The sequence below is a fragment of the Epinephelus moara genome, chromosome 1, assembly GCF_006386435.1.
Source record: "Epinephelus moara isolate mb chromosome 1, YSFRI_EMoa_1.0, whole genome shotgun sequence".
Lineage (NCBI taxonomy): Eukaryota > Metazoa > Chordata > Actinopteri > Perciformes > Serranidae > Epinephelus > Epinephelus moara.
The window spans coordinates 13,752,240-13,778,917 of NC_065506.1; the positions used below are offsets into that span (position 1 = coordinate 13,752,240).

A 26,678-nucleotide genomic window follows, 5' to 3' on the forward strand; every position below is an offset into this window, starting at 1 on the left:
CAGCTTTAATTCAGCCTGGTGACAGCCAGACTGAGCCGTAACCTTGATGTGTCTAATTGCTTACAGTGGGCTGAACTCTCAGGGAGACTCAGGGCTGTTAATAAGAGGATCATGCACTCAGGGAAAAGTATTGGCTCCTCTTTCTCTTTGCTGTCATCCCTGCTATTTCCAGACATCCCTCACTGCAGAGTCAAGACAGACGACACCAAACTCGATAGCGAATCAATCATTAGACCAATTTACCAATTAGGCTCATTGTACTCTATAAATAAACACATCACAGCCCTCCCATGCTCTGCCCCTCGAGATACCGTCTCAACATCCAGTCCGGCAATCAGAGCACACACGCAAAGACGTCACATTGATCAGGGATTGTTGTACTGTGGCTTTCTTTGGCAGGGAAATTGTCTCCTCATGAGTTGTCATGATGCAAACAGACTAAATATATCACAGCATTATCTCGGCTTCACAGTTTTGGGTTGTTTTGGATCTGCAAAGACTCAAACACAGTTATCTATAACATGTACATATCATACATTCAGTATATTCACTTGGTTGTATTACAACCTGCATAGACTGAGTGCTAAACACATGGCTATATAAAGAATTTCCCAAGCGTACACCTTCATTAATAATGCAGTGATTCCCGAGGGTTTCTTATGAGTTTTATCTTAGCATATTACCACATCATACAAAAATATCCTGTCCTAAAAAGATCTATGTCCACTAAAACAAGCGTGGCAATTCACTCAGGTGACATCTAAAAGGTTTGGAAACACCAGAGTTAAGATTTCAAGACGTAATGTATAATTTATAGTGGAAAGAGAGGCTTTGTAATGATACAACAGCTCTTGGCATCATCGCCTCCCCTGGCAGGCCGTCTCCTGCTCTCAGCCTCAATGCTGGAGCTGCCACTGCTGCTGCTGCTGCTGCTGCCGCTGCCGCTGCTGCTGCTGGTGCACAGCCTGCCAGAGCTCCAGCATGCTCTACCCACCTGTCAACATGCAGAGAAAAACATTTCATTCACAACAAAGATACATGTCACTAGCTTTCACCGAGAACCACAAGCATTTACAATAACTGTCAAATCACTGAGTTTTGGGGTAAAATATCTATGGCTTTTTATGATATGCGTATCTGTCTTTCAAAGTATGAGCATACAGCGGATGTCAGCGTCAGGATCACTTCACTTAGCAACTACAGCAACATTTACAGGGATTGTCCTGGTATGTAGGTGCAGAGATACATCGAAGCCAAGAATAGGGCAGAATACATACTGATGTACATAATATGGGGATGAGAGCAGCAAGCGTATACCAGTACCTGTTTTGTATGACAAACTGTTGAACAGGGTTTTTTCTTGATAGTCTTGCCCAACCTGACTGTTAACTTCCAAAACATAGTTCTCAGTGCTCCACAGAGTGGAAGTACTCTGAGAGTTACTGTGAGTCTTTCAACACCAGTGTTGCTTCAGCGGACGACCTCCCAGAAACTGAGTGCATTCCCAGAATAGAAAAAGAACTGGTTATTGACTCCGCAGTACGCCCAAGTGGGCTTTATGATTTAGTGCAGTGAGCCGTCGACTCTCAGAGCAATGTGCAGCAAACAAAAAACATTTTATCAATATTCCATCAGGCAGGAGCCCTCTCCCTGTTAATATAGTGCCCAGACGCATCTTAGCACCCCAGAAGATCGTGCAGTCAGGCAGCAGCTCGGCTCAGAGACTGCTGCCTGCAGCTCATGGGACGGTGTTGAATTAAATGGAACGCCACTGGTCGTGTCACTGTGTTGACAAGCATGTGAGGTTTGTTTTTTCATCCCATGTTGATGTACTGTGCATTTTTTTAATCGCAGTAGATTTTGTCACTTGCAGCTAGCTGTTTTATATTGATGCGCAAGTCCCAGATGTGCGTGACATATACAGAATGTGTCACGACTGCAAAGTTTCAAAACAGTATATATCCATAAACAACATAAATAAACAAATATATGATCATAATTTAGGTTTATCATTCAATATTTCAATAATAGCTAAATGCTACAGACCAGCTTTTCTCTGCTAAATCAGTCAGTGTGACAGGCTTTGCCAAGAATAAATATTTCCATCAAGCAAGAACATAATGCTTTCAACCACAAACTTATAAAGCTCTTTTTTTTTTTTTTTTAACCAAAACCCTGAAAATGCAATGAATTAGAGTGGAGTCCCTTCAACATATCAGCGTTACTGTAGTGATCTTTAAACTCCCTCTGCAGACAGTGATTAAACCCCTAAAATCTCATCTCTGTTCATCAAAATTACATATTCATAAGTTTTTTCCATGAAAAGCATTCCTTCATCCCTCAAAATGACTTCGATGTAACTCTACACCTTTGCCTCATTTAGTATGTGCGGACCTATTAATATGCAAATTAGTCCCACCCCTCAGCTGCTCCCCTGCAGCTCGGACATACCTGCTCACCTTCGCTCTGTTCATCAAACACACAAACCTCTGCTTGTAAACAGTAATAGGTAACATGGGCCTTCAGCTTGACTACATTAACAAACAGCTAATAATGTGTTGCTAATGTTCGTTAACCTCGTTCCCGGTTGCCAGCTCTGACAAGTTGACGTGAGAGTGAAACTTTTGATATGTAGCTACACCTGCTTCATCCTCTGATAGCCGTCCTTTCACCAGTGTTAAGGTAAGCTCCTCACTGCAAGTTGACAGGACTGGTTCCTTAGGGTTGTGATGTAACAACCCCAGGATGTTTGAATCTATGTTGTGGAGACTGTCACTGGTGCACTGCAGTTCCAAAGGGGAAATGCTCAGCCATGGCAATGACTGCTTATTTCACGCATGATGTGATGTACCATAAAAACACCATATGGACATGTTAACATGGTTAAAAACTTGAAATTCACTAGAGGGGGTCTTTAACTTGCCTCAGAGTGTGCGATTACTGTCACAGTTAGATGTATTTGAGTCAGAACAGCAACCTGATGTCGCACTAAAAGAACAGACAGCCTCTGTTTCTCAATGTAATTATTTTGATTAGAGGGAGAGACAAAAAACACTGTCACACTTTTATACACTGTATATTGTCAGTTGAGTGCTCTCTCATTTTCATCAGCTTGTTGAACTTGTTTCGAGCTTGTTGAACTCCGTACTTAACACAGCGCAAAGTCTGAGGACCATTGTGGGAGTTAGGGAAATGTTCAACATCATGTATGGAATTATGAAAATGAAAGCACTACACCGGTGTGAGAAATCCACCCTGTTAGACTCTGCAGTCTGACACATAGTAAAAACCTAGTTGAATGGTTTAAAAAAGAAAGTTCATTCGTCAGTAGAATGACTGAGGTTATAATTTGTAAATGCGACCGTGCTTCTTTTTGCACTAGACTGATGAGACTTTAGGAGACTGTCATGCTTAAGAGCACTTTATCCAGGACATATTACTGTTTTCACTGGCACCGCTTCAGATTCATTTCATCTGCATTATTCATGTCAGCTATTTAGCTCTCATCCAGAGTGATGTGAAATGGGTGCACCAGTCAAGTGTTTACATTTCCAAAACTGCACCGTTACAAGCACCTAATAGTCAAGAGTGCAATGGTGAAAATGACAGTGTTTAGGCAAAACATGGAACTGAGTTTTCTGTGTCTCGGAGGGCAGACTGCAGGACAGTTAAATGAGGAGAAAGGAGTTCATCAGGTACATGCAGGATGGAGAGGGGAGTTAAGATGGAGGGGGAACAGAGAGAAAGTGAGGATGTTTCAGGTTGACGGGCTCAGCTTTTCTTACTAAGTGGCGAAGTGTTTATTCATTTATTTGTTAAGAACGATTGTTGAGAACACAATTGTTCTTACAGTAATGACCCTGTTGAGCAGCAGGAGGTCAGAGTTTGGGTGCACATGAAGGACAGAACACAACGGGACAGTCATGCAGTGAACTGGCTTAGCAAAAGAATTGAGTTTTTTGGACAATGTCCAAATGGTGAGGAGAATTTTGTAAAGACATGAATAGCTCCTGTGGTAGAGTTGGGTCGATTTCTGGTTTTGCCGTTCCGCTCCTGTGTATGGGCATAAACTGGTTTGATTTAATGCAAACCGGTTGAACTGACATTTATCATAATGACATTTTCTGGCAAATTAAAAAGTAGCCGACATCAGCAACCTGTGCTGATGGCGTCATGGCGCTAAATCCAACCAAGCGTTGGTATTAAGCAATGTAACAACATGATAAACATAATATTAAACGAGCAAACGGACACACTAGTGTCTTATAGGCCATGAGCTAAGCATGGCAACATGAAGAACAAACTGTAGAGGTGGAAAGGGCAGAGCTGCTCATGCAGTGTTTGTTTACTAGAAAGGTCATGCGTTCAAGGTGATGAAAGGAGACATGGCGAAGTTTCTCGAGAAAACTACAGCTGCACCAATATGGCAACATTTTGGATTTGAAGGTGACAAAAGAAGTGTCCTAACTGGCTGTGGAGGACGTGGTGCACTGTTTAGAGCTGAACTTTTGTCAGACGGCCTGTTTCTATTCACCTGTCACTCACTTTGAAAGCGCTGCAATGGAAGAGGAACAGCTGATTAAAGACGTAGAATTGAGGAATGATCTACATGATGCCTCTTTATTTCACTAGCTAAATGTTTTTGGTAAGGTTAATGACAAAGGGTCATAATAAGCTTGGCTACTTTGTGTTGGCTACATTGTATGTCATTTCCAGTACATATCCGAGTATAAAACGTTTTTTCTGTTTTAAAAGCAACGTTAGAAAGTAGGTAGATAGCAAGTGGGCTTGTCACCCATCTTTTAAGTGATTATGTCTCCAGTCTGATCTGAAGGGCACAGCTGATATTTATGTGGTTTGTTTGGATGACGTGACAGAAGTGCATATTAAATATATTCAGTGTGGACAGAGAGCTCCAATGTTACACAATGCACGTAATTAAAAGTCAGACGCTTGTCTGCTGTTGGGACACAGTGTCATTATGCCTGTGGATATTCTCATTCATCCAGGTCATAGTTATCTCAAGGAAATTGAATCGAACGCAACTGGACTTGGTTTTGTCTTAGAAGACGTTTCACCTCTTATCCAAGAGGCTTCATCAGTTCATGCTTGTCTGACTAGGCTGAAACTAGTCTGACAAACTGGTGTGGAAGCACCCAGATATTTAACCTCTGGGGAGGTCTTCACAAGGCCAATGATGTCACTGGTTCGTTAGTGCTCCAATGGTGTGTCAACGACAGTCGTTGAAACTCCTGCTGCAACGGCTGTCACTGGAGTCGTTAGAGTCACATGAGCCATTTGTGAACGACCGTTGTTTTTAGAGGTTAAGTTGTTAAGCCTCCTGGGCAAGGATGAAAGGACAGCATTATAGGTGGGGGATAGGTGGTGTCATTATGTTCCACTCGGGAGCAGCTGTTGAGTCAAGTACATAAAATTCGGTATACAAGTTAGGTCCGGTCCGGTTCTTAATATCAAACTGTTTAAAAAAATGTTTAGACCAGCCCAGCCCTATCCTGTAGTAGTTGCAGGTATCAAATAAAATTTGATCAATTCCTGTAAATCTAGCAATTATAATGTGAGGAAATTCCCTCACATATTTATAGCAATGCCTAACTAATTTCAGCCAACATCTGCACTGGTACATAATGCAGCCAGACTTGCTGGAACTCTGCATCAGACGGACCAACTTCCATCCTAGACAACACCCCTAGCACACTCTCTCCTTCTCTGTTTACAAGGCTACGAGCACCTGTTTGCTGTTGCAGCATCTCTCGCTACTGTGACAGATTTCAATGACGTCAACATGACAGCACGTAAGCATTATTGACCACTGGCGGAACCTGAGAGAACTAGTGCAAACAGCAGTACCAGTGATGTCAACGTTAAGGCTTAGGCTCCTCAGACATGCAACAATAATGTTACCTAGGTGAAGCAGCAGTCCAAAGACAGGTTTCAGGCCAAAATGCTCAGAATAATCCATGGCACAAACTCAACAACGTAGAAATAAGATGTTCAATTTTTAAAATGCTTGGAGCTGTTCTTTTTACCAGCCAATGTTACAAAACTTCAAAGTCAAGTTGCCATTCAGATAGCGTTTCTCGTACAGCAGGGAAAGACATGAATAGAGCATGGAGACAAGATAGATGATGGAGCCACCAAGAGAAGCTCACAGATGATCACAAGAGAGGAGGAGAAAGAGATAACAAATTACAGCAATGCATGTAGTTCAGAGAACCCCGATGAGAGTGACAAAATGCAATCTGAGGTAACAATAGGACAAGGTTGTAGTAAGTGTAGTTAAACATGGACACTAAAATTATTTTCTACATGGACATAAATATTTAACAGTATCTTTATTAGCTTCCAGATTGAAACCAAGAAATGAATATTCTCTTTCCTCTGTAATTGACATTACTTTATTGTAGTTTGTTATCTGTCTTGTTAGGTCAAAGAATTGATTACACAGGTGGTAGACACAATAAAATGAATACATGCACAGTAAATGAAACAATCTTACACAAGCGCTGCAATAAATGTGATAATACTCTAAGTTTTAAGGCCATAGTTTGTTTTGCACTACATTATAAAGTGCTGCTGTTATTCCATAAACCAAAACCATAAATGACTACAGAGCTGAATTAACAGCTCTCTTACACACTCTCTGTAAAAACTTTAAGGTTCACAAAGGGATTTATTGCAGGGCTTTTGTATTGCATTGATTTATATTGCACAGGTGTTGCATTGAGTGTGTCCACCCACTCTGTAGCCTGAAGTAACTCTTTCATTGTGCTAGGACTACAGCTTCCTGATTGAAGCCATCGAGTGAAATGAGAAAATGCGATATGACCGCTACACCTTCCCATTGCTCCAGCCGGTTTGAAGCTTACTGCAAATTACTTGCCCGCTCTGTCACAGCTTGATGATTCTATTTATTGCCCAGAAAGCCCAAAATAAAGCACATCCCCAGTGATTTTTATAGGATATTGATGATTGATTTCACACATATAGTATCTCGCCAGAATATGGTGCAATTCTGCAATGCTTTTTAGTGTCTAGTGCTGCAGACAGCCTGTGCAAGACAAGGAAGAGCCTCAGTGCTACAGTACACTATGCAGTGTGCTTTTGTTTTTTTACTTTTCTCATATTTCCCAGGACAATTTGAACTGCATGCTGGGATTGAGGAGCCCACAGGGAGGGGGCGGGTTCTGTTGTGAAATCAGAAAGGCAGCACTCTGTGAAGGGACACTGAATGTGTAGCGCCACTTGTGTTGTGGATTATGATATTCATCATATGGCAGCTTGCCATTAAACGTGGTGTGGTAATCCAAACAGCCCTCTGTGATAAGTAGATGGTGCCACAGATGATTGCGGCCCTGAGGAGAGGCGAGTTGAGCTGCTGAACCGGAGCCCAGCAGAGGAGAGGGCCACAGGCTGCACCGAGATGAGCACTCTACACAGCCATCACAGAAATAGATGACTCTTTTACTCAGGGTGGAAATCAGTGGATCCATGCCTTGTGATCACAGTTACTCACCACTAAACCCTCTGACCAGGATATTTTTAATGATTAATACAGCCTATAATGAGCAGATTTTTCTGAAAAATTATACTGAACTTTGTGACTCTTTTGAGTCACAAAGTTTTAAATAAATTTTTGTAAATGTTAAAAAAAAATGCCAGACACCTAATTGTGATTGTTAATTAGAACAAATAATCAGTTCAAGAGTAAAAAAGTTTTTGTGCAGAAACTTTTATATTGGTAACTATTCCTGTCAAACACTACATATGCAGTAGTTTGCAGCCGGTGGTCTTACAGCTAATTGGGTAGTTGGACGAACTTAAGTGGAATGACTTACACCAACACTTTCAGACTGTATACCACAGGCTCTATAAATCAAATGCTTAGTTTTAGACATTTTAGATTGTCCACTTTGGGTAATAGGTTGGAAATGGTTTCGTGACTGTGGTGAGGAAGCCTGAAAAGCTAACATCAGCAAAAAAATAGTTCCATAGGCAGACGAGAATTTGCATGGAAGTTAGTTTGATTTTAAATTCAATTGGATGGAGAATTACAATCTATTGCACATAAAGCCAAGATTGATTACCATTTCAATTATGTGATGGAAAAACTTTCAATTCCTAAAATGACTGGCTAAAGGTTGTCCTTTAAGATACTCTCTTAATAAGTGTGGAAGCAGGCACATTTTTATTTTCAATGTCAGTTGAAACTGGGGTTGTATAAGCCACATCCCACCGGTCAGGAAGCTTTACTGAGAGCCAGCTGTGAGCCCAGGTTGAATGCAGACATTTTGGACAGCAACCACATGATAATTCTCTCCTGGCAAAATGAAATCACCCAAAGTGTGAATAGGTGACCCCAGCAGAATGCAGAGAAAACGACGGGATGTGCAAAACTTGCCGACACAACACATTATATGGTCCTTCAGCCTTGGCACAGTGGCAAATGAGGGATTTGATGGGGAGCACTAGAGCAGTGGCTTGAGTGGCAGAATGCTCCTAAAGCCCCAGCTAGTCCTAATGAGGCAGCTTGATGTAGCAACCAGGTCCACTGGGCGCAGGATGGACCAGATGTCGCTCGTACACTCACTCATTCCTTCCAGCACAGCCTGCATTCACCGTTCAGCCCATCTGCTGCTATCAAGCACAGTCAATATTTAGCCACTGGGAAAAGGACAGATACGCTCTGCACCTGGATCATTATAGTGCCTCTGGTAAATTGGAGATATTTTTTTTCTCTAAGCCTAACTAAGAAAAAGTAAACAACTCCTTTTCAGCCCACACTCCGTAACCTCTTGGACTTGACCTCCTGATGTTTCAGATACTTCTTTCCAGTTCCCTTAACAGTGTATACTAATGAGGAGAAAATATAACACATTTCTGTGCTAGATCGCATCCAGGAACAGTTGAATAAGCCTCGCAGCTCACGTTGCATGACTCAGCAGTGAATCATGTCATGCAATATGCCAATTCTCGCCTAAAGATGAGACATTAACAAATTACTGAAAAGGAGGAAAATAGGAATCTATTTCCTGCTGAGGAAAATGGCCGAATCTCTCTCTGTTTGTCTCTTGCACACTATGTGACAAGTGTTTGTTATGTCATTTAGCTCAAGGCATCATGATCTGCAAGTGTTTCACCAAGGCTGATGGGGAAAAGTGACAAGTAGTGAAGTTCAGTTAGAGGTGCAAAGTGAACTTCATAACAGTTAGTGGCTTCCAAAAACTGGGAGCAGAAAAGAACAAAATGTATTCTAATTGATAAAATTGTATCCATGGCAATTGTTGTATATCAATAACTTGATGGTAAAACAGTAATTGCTTGACTGGAACAATTGCTAGCCAACACTCTACAGAGAGCGAGGAGCATTTGTATTTGTGTGTGCCGTCTGTCTTGTCATTTTCATTCTCCAGAAATTGTGAAATGTACCTGTTATAAAATAAGCGCTACACACCCTGGAGTTTCCCAATGGTTTGTTTCTTTATGGAAGTGGTAGACTTATTTCTTCTCAGCAAGTATGCACCTTGTCGAAGGGACCAACCTACCATTGAGCAACAAGGTCCTGAAACTAATTTCACCATTTCCCATGGTGTATATTTTGGTTCAGGAGGACTTAAGTTCAGCATTTAATTTGCTGTTTATGTGCAGTAGTGACTGGACCAGAAGTCTAAGTGGAACAATTATGTTGTTTCCTTGCAACCAAGAGATGCCTTGAAATGGTCTATCCTGGAATACATTGGTACACATTGAGGATTGAATTACCTTATTGTCGCCAGTTCGGTTTTATAGCATTAAGAGCAGCAGTAGGGTCCTAACATCAGAAGGCCCAGCTGTGCCAAATCATAATTGATCACTGCTGAACGAAACACATATATTGCATGTATTGTGCTGTAGACTTCTCCTGGGTAATCCAGGACAACCATGTGCTCATTCTCTGAGGAGTCAGCATGGTGTTGAACATGATGAAATAACCGTAAAACTGCTGTATGCTGTTTCCCTACTTAAACAGTTAAAAGATTAGAACACGGTACATACATTATGAAAGTACCTGGCAAGTTTGTGCATGGGTGCCATGCATCTCTGTCTGCATTAGCTATTAAATGTCTTTAAAGAGAGACAGCCTGAAAAAAGCGCAGACAACATATTTCATATTAGTTTCCCCAGCATGGCATGAGCCTCTCCTGTGGGGTGGATTTATATTCAAATTCGTAGAACGGCATGCTTTGTTGCTGCAACCCCGGTCTGCTTACACGAGGAACTTGAAAGGATGTGTTCATGTCAGCTTTCTGCCTCAGCTTCCAGGCAAAAAGAGGGGAGTGTTGTTTCACCACTAATTCTTAAGTTATGAATTGGATCTTGGCATTACCCTGTGTGGCTCCGATGAACTGAGGAGTTCATTAGCATTCCATTGGAGTTGTTACTATACAGTATGTGCTTGGCTTGTACTTATTATGAAAATGAAGGTTAATCAGCAGTCATTGCTTCAAACTTTCCTTTAAACTCAGAGATATGTGCTAAAATATTTAACACCCCTCTGTGGTCTTTCAAGTCATTGGTTAAAAGAAGAAAAAAATGTCTTCCCACTCCTGGAATGGTAAGTGCAACAAAGGGTTATCTTATATCTTCACAGACTCAAAGACAGTCGAAAACCCTTTAGGTTACTTTTGAGAATCAGACTGCTGCGTTTAAGCATCAGCCATTAGCAACACATCCAGGTAGAATTATGAACCTCTGGCACAGCCACATCTAAAAAGTCTTTTAGATATGCTGAAACTAAAGGGACAGTCTGCAGCTTTGGACAGATTAATAATTCTGTTGTACAACAGGTTGCCTTTCACGCTAATCATGAACCAGGGCTGGGCAATTAGGGCTGCCCCCTGAAAGTCAAAGATTAGAATCACGAGTCGCAGACTCCTCAGACGACTAAGATTCTTCAGGTTGAACAGCTGAAGGTTGTTTTTTGTTTATGCTTTCAGGACATTTCGGTCTCCAGATTTAGCAGCAGAGTGATCACTCGTTTTTACACTGCTCTCTGATACAGGCAGCTGCGGACCCAGACCCAGGGTGAGACAGAGGTAGCTGCACGGTAGAAGAGAGGCTTTGCCCGTTGAGGCTCCGAGATAATTTTACCTCTTTCCTTCTGCTTAGCAGTGATGAATTTACAGTTCACAGAAACTTAATGATACAGTTTCTGGCTTTTGTTTGATATCTAGTGTCAGCAAATGTGTTGTTGCACATTTTTGATCCATCGTTAGCATATTTAGCACGCATTAGCTCAGAGGGCTAACTTGGCTCCACTGTTATCCTGTTAAAACTCTCAAACTCTTTATGAAAAAACAGGAGGGAACATTCGTACTGAACAGCCAAATCTCATTGAACTGACATAATCCTGAGTTGGGTACAGCCCTATGGGCAACATGTCAATCATATATCAATATTGTGATGTGAGACAAAAGACTATATAATAAAGACAGAGGACATACCAGCTCCCCAAAAGTGAAGCTAAAAGATCTCAGTTGCCCCCTTGTGGCTGGCTGCAGAATAGGTAATAAACCCACCCCCTCCATGTTAGTGGATGGGACATGGGCCAAACTAAAAAGTACACATCAGATAATCTTAAGTGCTAGACAACTGGTCTTGCTTGAGTTTGTTGAAGACATTTCGCCTCTCATCCAAGAGGCTTCTTCAGTTCTAAAGGACCGGTACGGAGTCGCAGGCTTTAAACTCTGTGTGGGTGTGAACCCTTACAAGGTGACATGTGAGTCGTCGACCCACCCAGCCATCTTGTGTGTCATTAGGGTTAAATGGGTCATGAATTAAATGTGTGTGAATGGGTGTTAAGTCATCTGGGGAGGGGTCCAAAGACTGCACTGTAGATGGGTGATAAGTGGTATCCTAGGCAACCTCCTCTGTTTAACCATGGTTGAAAATTTGATTTTCTCCAGGCCCAGCCCTATCATGAGCATATTGAAATAAAATCCAATTTTCTAACACACCCTAGATATGTATATTACAATTTACTGTTGTTGTAAGCCTGAAACACCAATAAGAGTACTACTAACAAATACATGTATAGTAAAAATAATTATATATATATTTTTTATTATTTATCTTTATCACCTTTTTGAAAGACACTGCAAGTACATAACACACTTACATTAATGTATTTTATAAAACATCTGCTGCAGTTTTCTATGGACTAAAACCTTTATTTATTTCCACCTTACTGTCAGCACCATGACTTCTACCATAGACCGCATTTGTGTGTCCGCTTATGGCCTGTGGTTTCTACCTATAAATGCACTGTGAACATTAGTACTACATGTACATTGTGTGTTGACACATTAGAACATGTTATCCATGAACTCACTGCTATGTTTCCATGTCATTAGATACACATCTAATGGGGCTGTTATGAGGCCAATGTGCCTCGGGGGCCAGACTGCCCTTTTCAGTTTGCGCTTCTGTAATTACTAACAGTAGAGGAGACAAAGGAGGAAAAGGTTTTAGCTGGACTCATTCCAAGGTCGCCAGGAAGTTCTCATGACTTCATCATGCCTGAATAGTAAAATGAGATGGGTTTCTTGAGCGTGTGAAAACATTACTTCATCTTTTTTTTTTTTTACAGCTTTCTCTTGCTGTTGAGGTGTATTGTGTTGTGCCTATGGCTATCATTATTCTTTAGCACTGCCTTCTGGTCAGTAGTTTCAGGATAAATGGAGGCTGGTGAGTAGAGCTTTAGGTTGTCAATCTGCACCGTCACTTCTGGTGCCCTTCAATCGACAGCATACAAAACAAGTCCCTCTCTCCTTGTAAACACAGGATGATAAGGCGAGCAACCCTCATAATGTCCTCTGATTCCCATGCCCCACTGCTCTGCGCATCACATACATCTTGGAGGGTTCATTTCCGTTTGGATTGGAGGCCCAGTTCAGGGATTTCTTCTGCTGTTTCAGCCAAATGCCTTCAGCGAAGGCAGGCCCATTGTCTGCTTTCATCTGAATAAACACCTTGTGCGCTGTGCACCTTGTTTACTGTCAGAAACGTTTTGGTGTAATTGGTCCAATACACTGGTTATGAAAGTGCATTAAATGTAATTGAGACAGCATCTAAACCGACAGCCTCATCATTTTTTTAAATTTTTCCCATCAACTTTGTGCGCCTTTGGTAGAGAGGATGTTGTGAATGAAGGAATACACTCCTTTTGAAAAGTCAGGGCCCTCACACTTGTTGCTTAAGTACCTTGTTGAGTTTACAGGTGTAAGAAGATTTAAACAGTCAACCACTTTCTCACTTGTGTTTGTGCAGAAAAACAAAAAAGATATCTCGTAAAGATGTATTAAGATTTTTGATATTTTGTGAAACGTTCAGTCTCCTGCTTTGCTCCAACACATGCAGATACCTTGTATGGTGTTATTAATTTATCAAGTGATGCAAAATGTAGAGCATTAACTAAGCTCTGATCTATTTTAGTGAACCATGAACCATCAGGGAGCATTTTTCTTCCCTCATTCTTCCATCAGCAGCCGCTCTGTGTTCCATCTTCATCTCCACCCTGCCTCTTAACCTAAACGGCCTCTAAGCAATCCTCCTTTTAAATGGCTTGTGACCTTTGGGTGATGGCGACGCTGAGCGGCCATCAGAGCTAATAATATCTCATTAGAATACAATAGCCAAGTAAAATCCAGCCTCAAAAGCTGTGCCAGGAGGATTTACCCAATACCTACAATGCTTGCCAAAAGCAGAAAAGCAGAGTTCTGTATTCATATTTCAAAAAAGGCCTCCTCCCAGCACACACAACACAGCAGCATACACTCAACTATAGGGTGTTTGTTTTCCTTCTTTATAACTATTAAAGCAGACTTCATCAGAGCTTGGAAGTAAAAGAAAGCTGCCGTAACATATGGTGTTTGTTGGCACTTTTCAGGTACTTTGAGGATTTATATGTTTTCAGTACCAAAGTTAAATCAAAGTTTGTTGGTTTTTTGACTGCTAGCTGTTGGCGGGTGGCTCTTGCCTGCATCCACTCATTCTTGAACCCAGTAGCCAAGCAGCCTCCCACCAACAGATGTTGATGCCTGAGCCTACACTGTGTGCAGTGAGAGCTGCATTAATTCAGTAACGGGGATAAAAGGTACCTGCAAAAAGAGGAGGGAAGAGGAAAAAAGAGATGCTTTTGAAGCAGATGGTCTCTTACAGTGCGCATGCATCTGCAGCTTGTGGATTGGTGAAAAACAACAAAGAGAGGAAGAGGAAGGAAAAGAGCTCCTCGGGAGCAATGTGAAAGAAACAGGGTTATCGCTGTTACTTGGTGGTTTTTCAGCTCACAGGGCTTTTACACACGCTGGCTGCTCCATTATTACATCAATTACTTATGATTATTACTTCAAACACCTGGCCTTTTGTAAGTCATTTTGTGTTTCCTGACAAACATTCTGATAAAGTGGATAGGTAGGAAAGGGAAGTGGAAACCGATTCCACTTAATCCCCAGTTTAAATTGCCTAATCCATCGGAATTATATGCCTCCAAGTTTATCAATATCTTTTACTGATGCCAGCATGTTGCATGTCACAAAACAGTGACGTCAAACTTTTGTGTCTTTGCTGCTGTAAACTTGTAACAACAAGGAGGCATGGCAGAGAGGAAGAAACAGTCCAAAGCGTGGCTTCATTTCATGAAGAAAGATGACAACAGGGCTGCTTGTAATGTGTGTAAAATGCTAATTTCAAGCAAGGATGGAAACACCAGCAATATGCTGAAACAGCTTTCTATGCAACTTTGGTTTAAATTCCAAGCACACCGTGTATTTGACACAAGGGTGCCACCGCTTTCCAACCAAGCAGCACATCCTTTACTGAGAGTAAATATCCTGTTATAACAACATTAGTGTCACGCAAGTAGGCTTAGAACATTTTTCTCTGACTAAGCAAACCTAAATGAAAACAAATGCTTTGCAAATATACTCTCATTTCATCCATTTACGATGATGACAGACAGACTGTTGCTACAGCTCGCTCGACTCGCCCATTTGCTCCCCCAAACACGTTTGCTGCACAGGGGAGGGAAAATGGGCGAAGAAAGTATGAACAAGTGTCACTGTGCTCAAAAACTGAGATAACGAACAGCTGCACTGACTCTGAAAACCTTTGTAGGCCTACCTTTATTTCCAAACAGAAAATTGATCAGGAAGAAATAAGTGAATCGATCAATATAATCTTCTCAATTCCCATCCCTATGGATTGGCATTGTGTTGACTGCTGCAGCATAAACATCATAGAAATCTAGAAGCATTTATATATTTCCTTTTTTTTACATAGTTCTTCAAACGTCAAACACACTTGACATGTAGGAGTGGCCATAAAAACCCAACATCAGCAGGCAGTAGGGATACCAATGAAAAGAACAAAATGCTTGGTCTCCTCTGTGTTACCAGAGGGCTGAAAGGAAACAACTCAGGGCTCTGGGACATGTAATTCTCAGAGGAAAGTTTGGCAGTCATTCGTGACAAGAAGGAATGAATGCAAGAAACAACGACGAAAAGCTCATCTCAGTACTTGATAGCAAAAGAGCTTTTCTCTCAACCTGAAGAGGGACCCTAAGAAGATTGCATCAATCACATTTCTTTCTGGTCTCAGATTACTTTGATATACAGTACGCAGTGCAGCCAATCCTATTACTCCCAGACACAAAGGACCACTCAGTGTTCTGTGCTGTTCACCAGCTCAGCACTTTACACCTATGTGGAAAATTATGATTCTGTATGATATCGTCAAGGTCATGTTGTCGGTACAGCACCCCTTGCCCTTTGATTGGATGTTTTAAATTTCGTCACGCCTCGCCTTCGGCCGGCTAGCAACTCACCCTTGAGAGTGCCACTCCAGAGGAGATCTCCCCAAGCAGTTAGAAGCAAGTGCTAGTGGGCAGCCTAGGGAGAATATGCTTTTAGTGCAGAATAAATCAATCTGAAGAAGAGGCTTTAAATCAGGAAAATGACAGTGTTGTCCCATTTTGACCGGCTCCATCCATGTGGCATTAGTTTAAGGTCGACTTCATGGCAAAGCAAAGAAACAGACTTTGTCTCGGCCAAGGTGTTTTTATCCCTGTAATTTCCAAAGATCGATAGAAGCAGCCACTGACCCACAAAGCTCAGAGGTTGACTAGGGGTCTATTTATAGCAGCCGGTGTGTTTGCTCTGTACTGACACGCAATACCATTGAACCTTTCGTTGTACTGCGAGTTCAGGCTTGTTAAAGAAATAGGTGCCGGTGTTAAGGACCCACCGATAAGATGGCCGCGCTTGGTTTGGTATTAGTGGTGTTGATGGCGGTGGCAGAAGTGTAAAACTTGACTAGCGGAGGGAGGAAATGAGGTCAGTGGTGCTTCCACTACTAACGCTTCCAAGAGTTTGTTTATGAGTCACAGCTGTGAGTTAATGCAAAGTGAATAGGGGTTTCACAGAGTGCACTGCAAAATCCCAAACTGTAATATTAAACTCACATGGTGTGGAAGAGCAAGTAATCAATTACAAGCAAAAAATAAATTGGATGGCAGGCAAGGAAGGGATGGACAGCTGATGACATATTTATCAAGGCACAATCACCACGGAGGAATTTTCCAGCTCTGCGCTCACTGAGTGACAGATGGAGAGTGCTGCCTCTTTAACAGCTTCCCTGGGAGACGGGTTTTAAGGAAATGGGACCATGCAGTACATTTGAGCTATTTGGGAAGGAGACTTGTGTTTCAAAGCTGGAAGGCATGTAATAAAGAATTCATCTTTTACCTGAAATAATAAAACGGAGGAGGTTGAATTATGCATCTAATCCCAACGTGTGCATTTCTAACTAAGTCGGAATTGAAAATTGCAAAATGAAGCTCATGAATCCAAGACAATGAGCTCCTTCTCTGAGAGTGCACGCCTTATTACCGCCATATTAATTAGCACCGAAGCCTCACACAGACACTAATTTAGGTGATAAAAAGTAAAAAGTCACATTTTTTTCTGCTTTTTTTGCTCTACTGTCTTACACTAGGATATTAGCTTCCTCACTGACCAAACAATGCAGCTCCTCAGGCTACGCTTCCTCTCTAAGATGTGATAGCCATGGAGAAGACAGCCACTGTGAGACACGTTTGTTTTTCTGGCCCACAGTGCGTGCTCCAAATGAATCACACAAATGTTTATTTAAAGAGATTAATTCCTCTTACAGTGTATTATTCATCAGGTTTTTGAGGGCATCCTGGCTTATAATATAGCTTGTCATTTTCTCCAACTGACTGAAGCACGGCTAAATTGTCCTGAATAATTCAGGGGGGCTGGTAAATAAAACAGCAGACAGGGCTGGCGTTTGCCTGGATGGAACAGACTGAAAGGACTCTTCTGTCTCCAGGTGAGGAGTCTGCTCCTCTTTCAGAAGCAGGGATGCAAGAGAGAAATGCACATTATTTAAGCTTGGAAACACCGGGCCTTCGTCCAACACAGGAAGCTACTGTAGGAGATGGAGGGAAGGAGGGAGGAGCAGAGGACGAGCAGTTGGCAGCCTGTAGTTGAGCCTGGAGTGGGAAACGAACAGTACCAGTGAACAGAAGGCAGGACCTCAGAGGAGGGGAAGGCTCGAAGGGCAGGACGACAGAGCATCAGAGCAAATACAACCTGTGGTGGTGTACTGAAAACCAGGGGCACCCTTTGGGAAAAAATGCCTCTGACATTATGTGAAATTTAATTTTGTTATTATAAAATATATATATATATATATATATATATATATTCTTTTTTTAACAACTGATACTGATTCAGGGCTTAGGGGGCAGGCACTTGGCAGGGGACGGAAATCACACCCAATAGGAAACTAAAGTTAACCCATCCATGTAGAACTTTGGAAAAATCCTCCATTCAATATTCATCTCAGGTATGCCAGATCATTGCCATGTTTTTCCATTCGTATTGTAGGTGCTCAACCCCTCAAAAAAGAATTATTGAGTTTCAGACTTTCAGACGTTTTGTACAGCTTTCTCAGTACAAAACAAAGTTGTACAAGGCATTTAAATGTGGAAGCACATATGCCGAAAAACCCAGAATACCCTGAAGGATGGGAAAGTGTCTGGTTTGTTTGTCTGGTTTTGGCAACTTTCTATTCGACTTCGAAAAATGTTTAAATAAACCTGAAAATTTCTGTCTCTGTGTATGCTCCCAAATGTAAATGTCTTTCTAGAACCCTAACCCCTAAATTTGGTAGCCAAAGTATATTCTTTTGTATTCCAAATGTAAAGTTAAGTAAAAAACAATACAGAAAAAGCAATTTAATGCAACTTAACACAAAATTCTTTAACTTTCAATGAAAAAACATCAACAGAGTTAGGGTTGTACCTGACTCGCAATTATGTCAGTCAATCAGATTTGGCTGATTGTATTGTATTAAGTGCCTATTTGCTGTAAACTCACCACTTCCAAGCAGAAAAGAGAAGATAATTCTATCTCAGAGCCTTACGGTGGAAAGTGGAAACTCCTCTGTGTCGCTGCATCACATCCGCAGCTAACTGTACCAAGGTGTAGCTTGAAAGTCAAGAGTGCTCACTGTGCAGCAAATCATAGGGTCCAAAATATCACGAGCATACAGTACATTCTCTCACAGTCTCAATTCTTTTTTCAATGGGGCAGGGTGGTGAGGGCAGAGGGAGGAGAGCGTGGTTTGTCCCAGCCAGCAGCTAAGTTTACAAGATTTTGCCAAATTTTGACATATATGGCAAAAGAAGTGAATTAGTTCGACTACACACATACTTCATACAGACAGTTTTTTTTTTAGTGTCTTTGTAACAATTCACTATTGGCCAAGCTAGCAAACTGTACTGTACACTCGCAAAGGCTTCTAGTATGGGGATCTTTCTTTATCCATGTCACCTTTATTTAGACAGGTAATCTCATTGAAACATGCAGTCTCATTCTCAAAAGAGACCCTAAACTCGGTGGCCCCCTACAGGAGATAGTTGGTGGCTACAGAGTAACTTTTTGTGGCCACAGGCCATCAAGCCATAATCTCTAACCCTGCAGGAGCTGTACTGTATAATCTATAAGGGTATCCTGGGAAAACATGGATTGCATACTGGAAATGACGAATGCTAACAGGCAAAGATATGACTTTAGACAAGTAGGCACAGACATGATAATAGAGATGGTAATCAAAACTGATAGAGGCTCACTGAGCCATCAGGGTGTACAGTATGCACAGCATGATAAGATATGATTGCTAGGGCCCTCTGCAATGCCTCTTTCTCTCACAACGAGACTGTTTCCTACAGTGGATGATTGCCAGCACACAAGAGTCTTGTTTAACCGGTGGGATGCTTCTTTGAAAAAATATTTGTTACCAAGTAAGAGTAACATAAGTGCCAATATGTGCTGGTTACAGCAGTATTGTGTTCCCATTCAAATTTCATATGCTGTTTGTGATAGTGTAAACCTGCAATATAACAGATAAGAAGAATAGGAGAACATGAATCCATGAGCTTATGTTTTGAAATTCTCGTTTTTTATCATTGAGTTAAGGTTTGAATTCTAAAATTAAAACAATACATTTCATACTGCGTACATGTGCAACCCACAGGTGATTTCCATTAGCCGTTTACATCATAACCTAAGTAATTCTTGGCATGAGCCCCAAGGCCATCTTTTCAACAGCCCCATACATTTGTTACCTTAACTTACCATCAACCTCCGCAGGTTAAAACAAAACACAGATGAGTAATTATTAAGTTTGGTTAATGTGTATGGATGAAATCCTAAATTTTTAACTAAACACTACATTTCTTTGCTCTAACTTAACAATATTTACAATCTTTCCCTCGAGTAAAACCACTGATGTATAAAAAGACTTCCCAGGTATAACATTACCCAGATCCTCTGCGTCGTTGGGCTTATTAAGCAATATAACTAGACACTTCCACCAGCTGAGCAGATAGCTTCCAGTTTAGCTAACTAACTTGAATGGGAATAAGATGATTTAATTGTTTGGTTCTTCTAGACTTTCAAAATGTTATCAAACCGAATGGTCTCTTTGGGCCGAGTGTCAATCACGTGATAGACCCAGTAGTTACAGTTCAACAGTTTGGCTACTATGACAAATTGGCTTCAAAGCCCAGCATTGTTCCTGGGGCCTTCATTTAAATGAGGTGGCAACCAACACCTCCTGCTTCTATTTATTCATCTTGTTTTAATGGCAGTTGACGACCAGTATTTTAAGAGCATTACGTCATCCTCTGCGTCAAAGTGTGGTTCAAAGATCAAATCTTCACCATTAGTCCTGTTTGCCAAATAAAATGTAGAATAAATTACATTTATATAAATGTGATGATTAATGGCTCTACTGACTCCTCTAACCAACATTAATCAGACCAGTTGGATGGCTACCAATGACCTTTAGTGTGTTGTGATGCAGTCATATTCTGTTAAATATCACATGCTCTTTCCTAGATGGGACTAAATTTCTAAATGTTGAATTGACATTGTTTATGTTGAAAAGAAACCTTCCTCTTGCCTCAATGTTCTACTGCTCTTGCTACTTTCCTATTGAAACATACTCTTGAGCTCTGATTTACCTTTGGACTTTAAAAATCTATTGTGTCTCTTTAGAGCATTCTTAGCAAGACTACCCACTTCTTTATTTCCTTTCAGACCATCATGAATAGGAACCTACAGAAACCAAATAGATGTACCTTGTTGTGTATGCAGCTGCAACACTTTGAGTAAAATCTCCTGACAGCAGGAGTTAAAACATTTCAGGCTCTTAAGGACTGAAACAAAGACTGAGCAGATTACAACATGTTCAGGTTTATTTCCCATTACAGAGGCATAAGTACTGCCAGCATTTCTACTGAGTATATACCAAGATAACTGGATGTTCTGTATGATTATCATTCCTGGAACTGAGAAAGCAGCCCCTGCAATCTATTGTTCTGGATCCTTAGAGCCATCAGTATGAATTAGATACTGGGAATAGTGCTGTCTAACGAACTGAGAATGCTGTTATCAAGTCAATGATTCCTTTCTCAGCCCTCTTAAGTTCTAATAAATACGTGTCAGTCTGAGATGTTGGATGTACCCATGGCTTAAAGTCTGGGATAACCACAGTTTGATTTAACAGTCTCCAGCATATCTGTCTCCAGCTCACCCAAAACTTCCTTTTCACCCACTTCCTCGCTCCCACAACCCCTGTCATACCACTTCAGCAGGGTGTTGTTCTCTATGCCCTTTGATGTTAATCTTACGAGTTGCGTTTTTAGGGAACTTCTGCAAATTTGGCACAAACATCTGCTTGGATCTAATCAATGGTCACTGTGACCTCACGTCCATCTCATTCTCGTGAATGCAATGTCTCACAAAGGCCTTGAGGGAATTGCCTCAAATTTGGCACAAACATCCACTTGGACTCAACGATAAACTGATTCAAATTCGGTGGTCAAAGGCCTAGGGTTACTGTGACCTCACAAACACATTTTAACAGGAATTTATACACTGTATCACGAACTAAATGTCTGATGTGACAAAATGATGAGGTGAAGAATTTTTTTTTATCCGAAAGATCAAAGGTAAACTTTACCGTGACATCATTATGTTCTGCAAAAACACTTTTATGGGCACTATTCAACACCATAACTCAGAGACAGAAGAGGAGACATTTAGTAGGACCTTGAACTGGGGAAACTAATTGCAATTTTACTGGTTGGCAAAGGCATACAACTGCAAGGCGGTAATTTTAGTTTCTTAATATTTTTGTTACACATATACAATGGTTGCATGGCTGGTTGTGGAAATAAATAACCCTCTTAAGTCTTTGACAACATCTATGAGTCTAGTTCCTAAAAACTTCCTGGTTACTTTGGCTAATCTGCTCTTTTTTACCACCTTTTCTTAAAAAAACTATAAAATCAATCAGTCTTTGTCTTCTTTGAGCAGCATCGGTCCACTTTTATCAAAGAGACTTGGTAGGTAAGGTAGTCTAAATACCCTTTAGCCAGAAGGATCTTTGGTTGACAGAAAAACAGAGATCCAATGGAATGAGTAAATTAGAGTGATAACAAACTCTCTAATTGAGCCTATTCTAAAACATTCATGTCTGTTGCTAAACTCCACTTTCATCTGGTTCTTCAATAGAATCATTTACTTATCACCACAAAAATGAATCAGATTTGCTTTTAAAGGACACCTCAAGCCCTCAACCCAAAGTTATGTGAGGTAAAGGTACTCCCGTCCTTATTTCTGCCTGCAAACACCCTCTCCTGAAATCTGGAGTGAGTGTAAGCTCAGAGGAGCTCTTATTTCATTAGCAGCTGGGTTCTGTGCACCATCCCCAGTATAATACAGGCTTTGCAGTCCCCCAGGAGAATCCTGAGTGGCTGTGCCAAAAGTCAGGAAATGAATCACCATCTCTCACTCTAATCCCTACCACCACCTTCACAAGGAAAATCAGAGACTGTACAGCTATAGTCTTCATGTAGGAAAGTGCATTATTGTCTGGACCATTCTTCACTGTAAATATGCAGCACTGGATTAGGGTTTGTCAGCGTCCTTTCTCCACGGACGTCAACCCCAACAAACCATCCAGAGCCTCCAGAGGCAGTCACTCACCATTACCCAGCCTAATCACTGAACATGCTGCTGTCTTCCATTAATGTGCCGACAGTGTTGGGCAGCATCTGGAATGTGAGTTGAGTGGCACAAGGCGTGCTTTACTGAGCACCTTATTGGCCCGTCAGTGCAGAGCTGTTTATTGTTCTGTTGTGTGATCTAATGAGATATCCTGCCTGGAAGTCACTACGGGAGGGAAAGGGGGCCGCTCCTAATGCTGAGATGAGCACCGCTGGGGAGAAAAACGACACTGGCCACCTCTGCTGTGGCAGTGGATGATGATATCTCTCTTTCTTCAGCCCTGTTATCATTATAGATTAAACTGAGCTCTTTCATGGTATGATTTGCACAAATTCTGTAAGTCCTCACCCAAAGTAACAATGAAGGTGGATTTAAATTTACCTTGGCTGATCCTATCCCCAGATAATACAATTTTGGAACTTTTCAGCACAAACTTTGGCTTTGCTAAAAACAGTGAGAAATTTCAAAGTCAGTTTCTGCTTTTTCACTACCCCAAGCACAAATTCAAACCTTGGGGGTAATTAATTATATTAGCTCCCAATATTAGTAATTTATGAACAAGGTCAGCATACTGAATAACCTCAAAAAACAACTAAAAGAAATAATGAATAACTGAATTGTAAGTAAATCTCTGGTACTCTACCAGTATGTTTTCCTTCTCTCTGTGCATTTACACCACAGGGGCTTGGAGACTGAGGTGTAGTAATGGAGATCATGAAGAGAACTGATCTCTGATTCACTTACACTGTATAAATTTAATGCAATACCTGTACATCTCTGTGTGCTGTGAAAGTACAATAAACTGAAAATGGTTTACCGCAGCATTTCATTTCGTCATGATCAGTTAAAAAAAAAAGCTTGTCTGACATATCTCTCCTGTTGGAGTGGACCTCAGCAAAATGCTTGCCAGAATAAAAGAATTTAATAGACTAAATATATATACTGTACTGCTACTACAGTATTCCTACCCCCTAGCAATCAATATGTTGATTTTGTCCACAAGTATATGTGGTTATTAAGACTGTGCATGTATTGAACATAGGACTATTTGCAGCCAGCCCTACTTTCATTTCTGGCATTGATATGTTTTAGCTATTCCCTGCCTGTCAATAATTGAAATGTACTTTCAAAAACATCTTTCCCAAACATCTCCTAATAAGGCACCCTGCAGGAATATGCACTGTGGTGGAGGAAAAAGAGAGTGTCAAGATGTTTTCTGTCTCCCAGTGTGCTCAGAAATCTATAGTAAAAGTGAGAATTGACTGTACTACCCATTTTGCTACTGACCTAGAAATTAGCAGACTAACTAGAGCCAACAGAGAACTAAAGCATTTCCTGATAGAGCATCTTTCATGGTAACTGGTAGGCATGGGCGGTATCACAATGATACGGTACACCAGGTACTTGAGATCACGATGGTATGATTTTCAATACCATCAAAAATGCAGACACTCCTCTTTCCATTAACTTAATACAGAGAGGCTGCAATGTTTTATGTGCATGTCATGTTCCACCAAAGGTCAGTCTGGTGGAACAGGCAGCTAAGCTGACAAACATGGTGACCAGATGCAAATGGTGGGGATATGGTAACTCAACTGTAAACACTGCACACAATACTGTCATATTATATATATCAGGAAGGTATGAAGGTATGAAAAACTAGAATTACTGCCTCTGTTGTTTGCCTCCGCACACCAGTCAAGTTTCTCTTGCAGTTTATATCCATGTCTGTGAAAACATAGATGCTCCACACCCATTGTCCCCCCAACAGCACAAAAGATTTATACTATCAGCACAGTTTCAATGTGGGCACCCAAGATTAGTGTCACCACTTCAGTATCTAACCAAATATTTCCCCTTCTATTCCTGAGATATGACATTGAATAATGAGTGTTTTATGCAGACCATGAAGTGACCTTGACCTTTGACCTTCAACCACAAAGTTCCAATCAGTTTAATCTTTAGTCCAAGTGGACTGTCAGATTAAAAGAAATTCCCTTGCGTTGTTTTTAAGATATCATGTTCACAAGAATAAGACAGATGCAAAGTCACAGTAACCTTGACCCTTGACCACCAAAATCTAATAAGTTCATCATCAAATCCAAGTTAACTTATGTGGCAAATTTGAAGAAATACCCTCAAAGTATTCTTGAGACATCATGTTCACAAGAATGAGACAGATGAGGTCTTATAGACTTGACCTTTGACCTATGACCACCAAAAACTAATCACTTCATCGTTGTGTCCAAGTGGATGTTTGAGCTAAATCTGTAGAAATTTTCCTCAAGCTGTTCTTAAGATATCACATTGACGAGAATGAGATGGATGCAAGGTCACAGGGACCTTGAACTTTGATCACCAAAATCTAATCAGGTTATCCCTGAGCCCAAGTCAACCTTTGAGCTAAATCTGAAGAAATTCCCTTAAGGCATTCTTAAGATATCATGTTCACAAGTATGGGACAGGCTTGGGCAGTATCATGGTATTACAGTTTAGCTGGGTACTTAGAAATCCAGACTGTATGATTTTCGATAACTTCGTATATACAGGCGCTCCTCTCACTATTGTTGCACAGCACGTGCTGATAGCTGTTTTCCACCAGATTAGCTCTGGTTCTTTAATCAGTTCCGTTCAGAATTGTTAGACCCTTGGTGCTATCTAGCGAACCAGCCCACGTTTCCACGTTTCATCAGCACTGTAGAATATGACAACCCCGAGTGATGTCATCAGGGTTTGCACTTCAGGTCAAGAAAAACCCAGTGAAAGTTTATTTTTGGTTGAAATGCTCTCAACAGTTCAAAATTAGGTCCAGGAACCAGGACAGAACCAGCTCCATGTTGGTTACAAGAGGTACAGTAGAAGTGGTGGAGGATTAAGTTACAGTAAACAGCTGGCCATTTTCCATGATAAAAGACTGGCCCTGTTGACCAGCCCTAATACAAACTATCCACAATAATACATGCTATAAAAAATCTTCTTTTTCTTCAAGTGTCTCATATATTTTATGCATTCCTAGGTTTCTCTCTCTCTGCAAGAGCATCAACAAAAGCATGACACATTTTGCTCACCACTGCGGTTACCATACAGTAGAAACAGTATTTGATCCAAAGCAGCTCAAGTGACTCATTGTAGAGTTCATCTACCGTTCAAGAACTAGAGAAATGGCAGAGTTTAAAAGTGCCAAAGCTTCTTCAACAGCAAACAGAAAAGCAAAGGATCCAACAGATGGGCCAAAACCAAAAATCACAGAACTCTGTTTTGATCCAACATGGATCTTGACACGATGCATCAACAAAACCTAAAGTTAGTATGTTGTCCATTTCTTGCATCTTGCACGCATGTTTACATTTTCTTGTCAGATTTGACAAGAAAATGTCTTTTTTCTTGTCAAATCTGAAAAAAGCAAAGTCTTTTTTTATTGACAGCTGTGTGTGTGTGTGTGTGTGTGTGTGTGTGTGTGTGTGTGTGTGTGTGTGTGTGCGTGTAGTAGTAATAGTAGTAACATCACTATCAGCAAGCAGACTCAGTTAAGACATCAGTTAAAGAAATGCAGAAACTGAGTTTGTTGACTTTGCTACTGTCCTATTTGGTGTCCAATCTGGCAGTCTGTGTGTACAGTATGTGTATGCTTGACAGTGAACACCTCACACACACACACACACACACACACACACACACACACACACACACACACACACATGCCCTGCCATGGATCATTTTAGACAATGAAGGTGAATGCAGCAAGGTGGACGAGAGAATGAGACCAGAGAAGAACCTGTGACAGTCTTTTAGCTGTTCACTTACAGATGATATTTTGATCCAACAATTAAACCAAAAATCTAAAAGTCCCCACCTCCACCCCGAAACACACTCTCATATCAACCCTCCCTGATCTCAAAACAGATGCACACTCTAAAATCCTAACATTATAAACCACAGAACTGAGGCTTCACAGTCGTGCTCCAGGCTCAGCGCTCAGTTAAAACTGTTTTACTACAAACTAGTGATATGTAAATACGC

The 26,678-nt window shown here is 41.1% G+C and overlaps 1 protein-coding gene and 1 long non-coding RNA gene across 4 annotated transcripts in view; one reads left to right on the forward strand and one right to left on the reverse strand.

The window, feature by feature from the left end:
• Positions 1-26,678, forward strand: part of LOC126390766 (carbohydrate sulfotransferase 8-like) — a 207,290-nt gene that overhangs the window by 133,952 nt on the left and 46,660 nt on the right. The gene's annotated exons all lie outside the window — the stretch shown is intronic.
• On the reverse strand, positions 644-16,026 carry LOC126390784 (uncharacterized). The gene is made up of 2 exons (XR_007569993.1): positions 15,881-16,026; positions 644-994 (listed from the first exon to the last, which is right to left on the reverse strand). It is a non-coding gene; the product is annotated as an uncharacterized LOC126390784 (long non-coding RNA).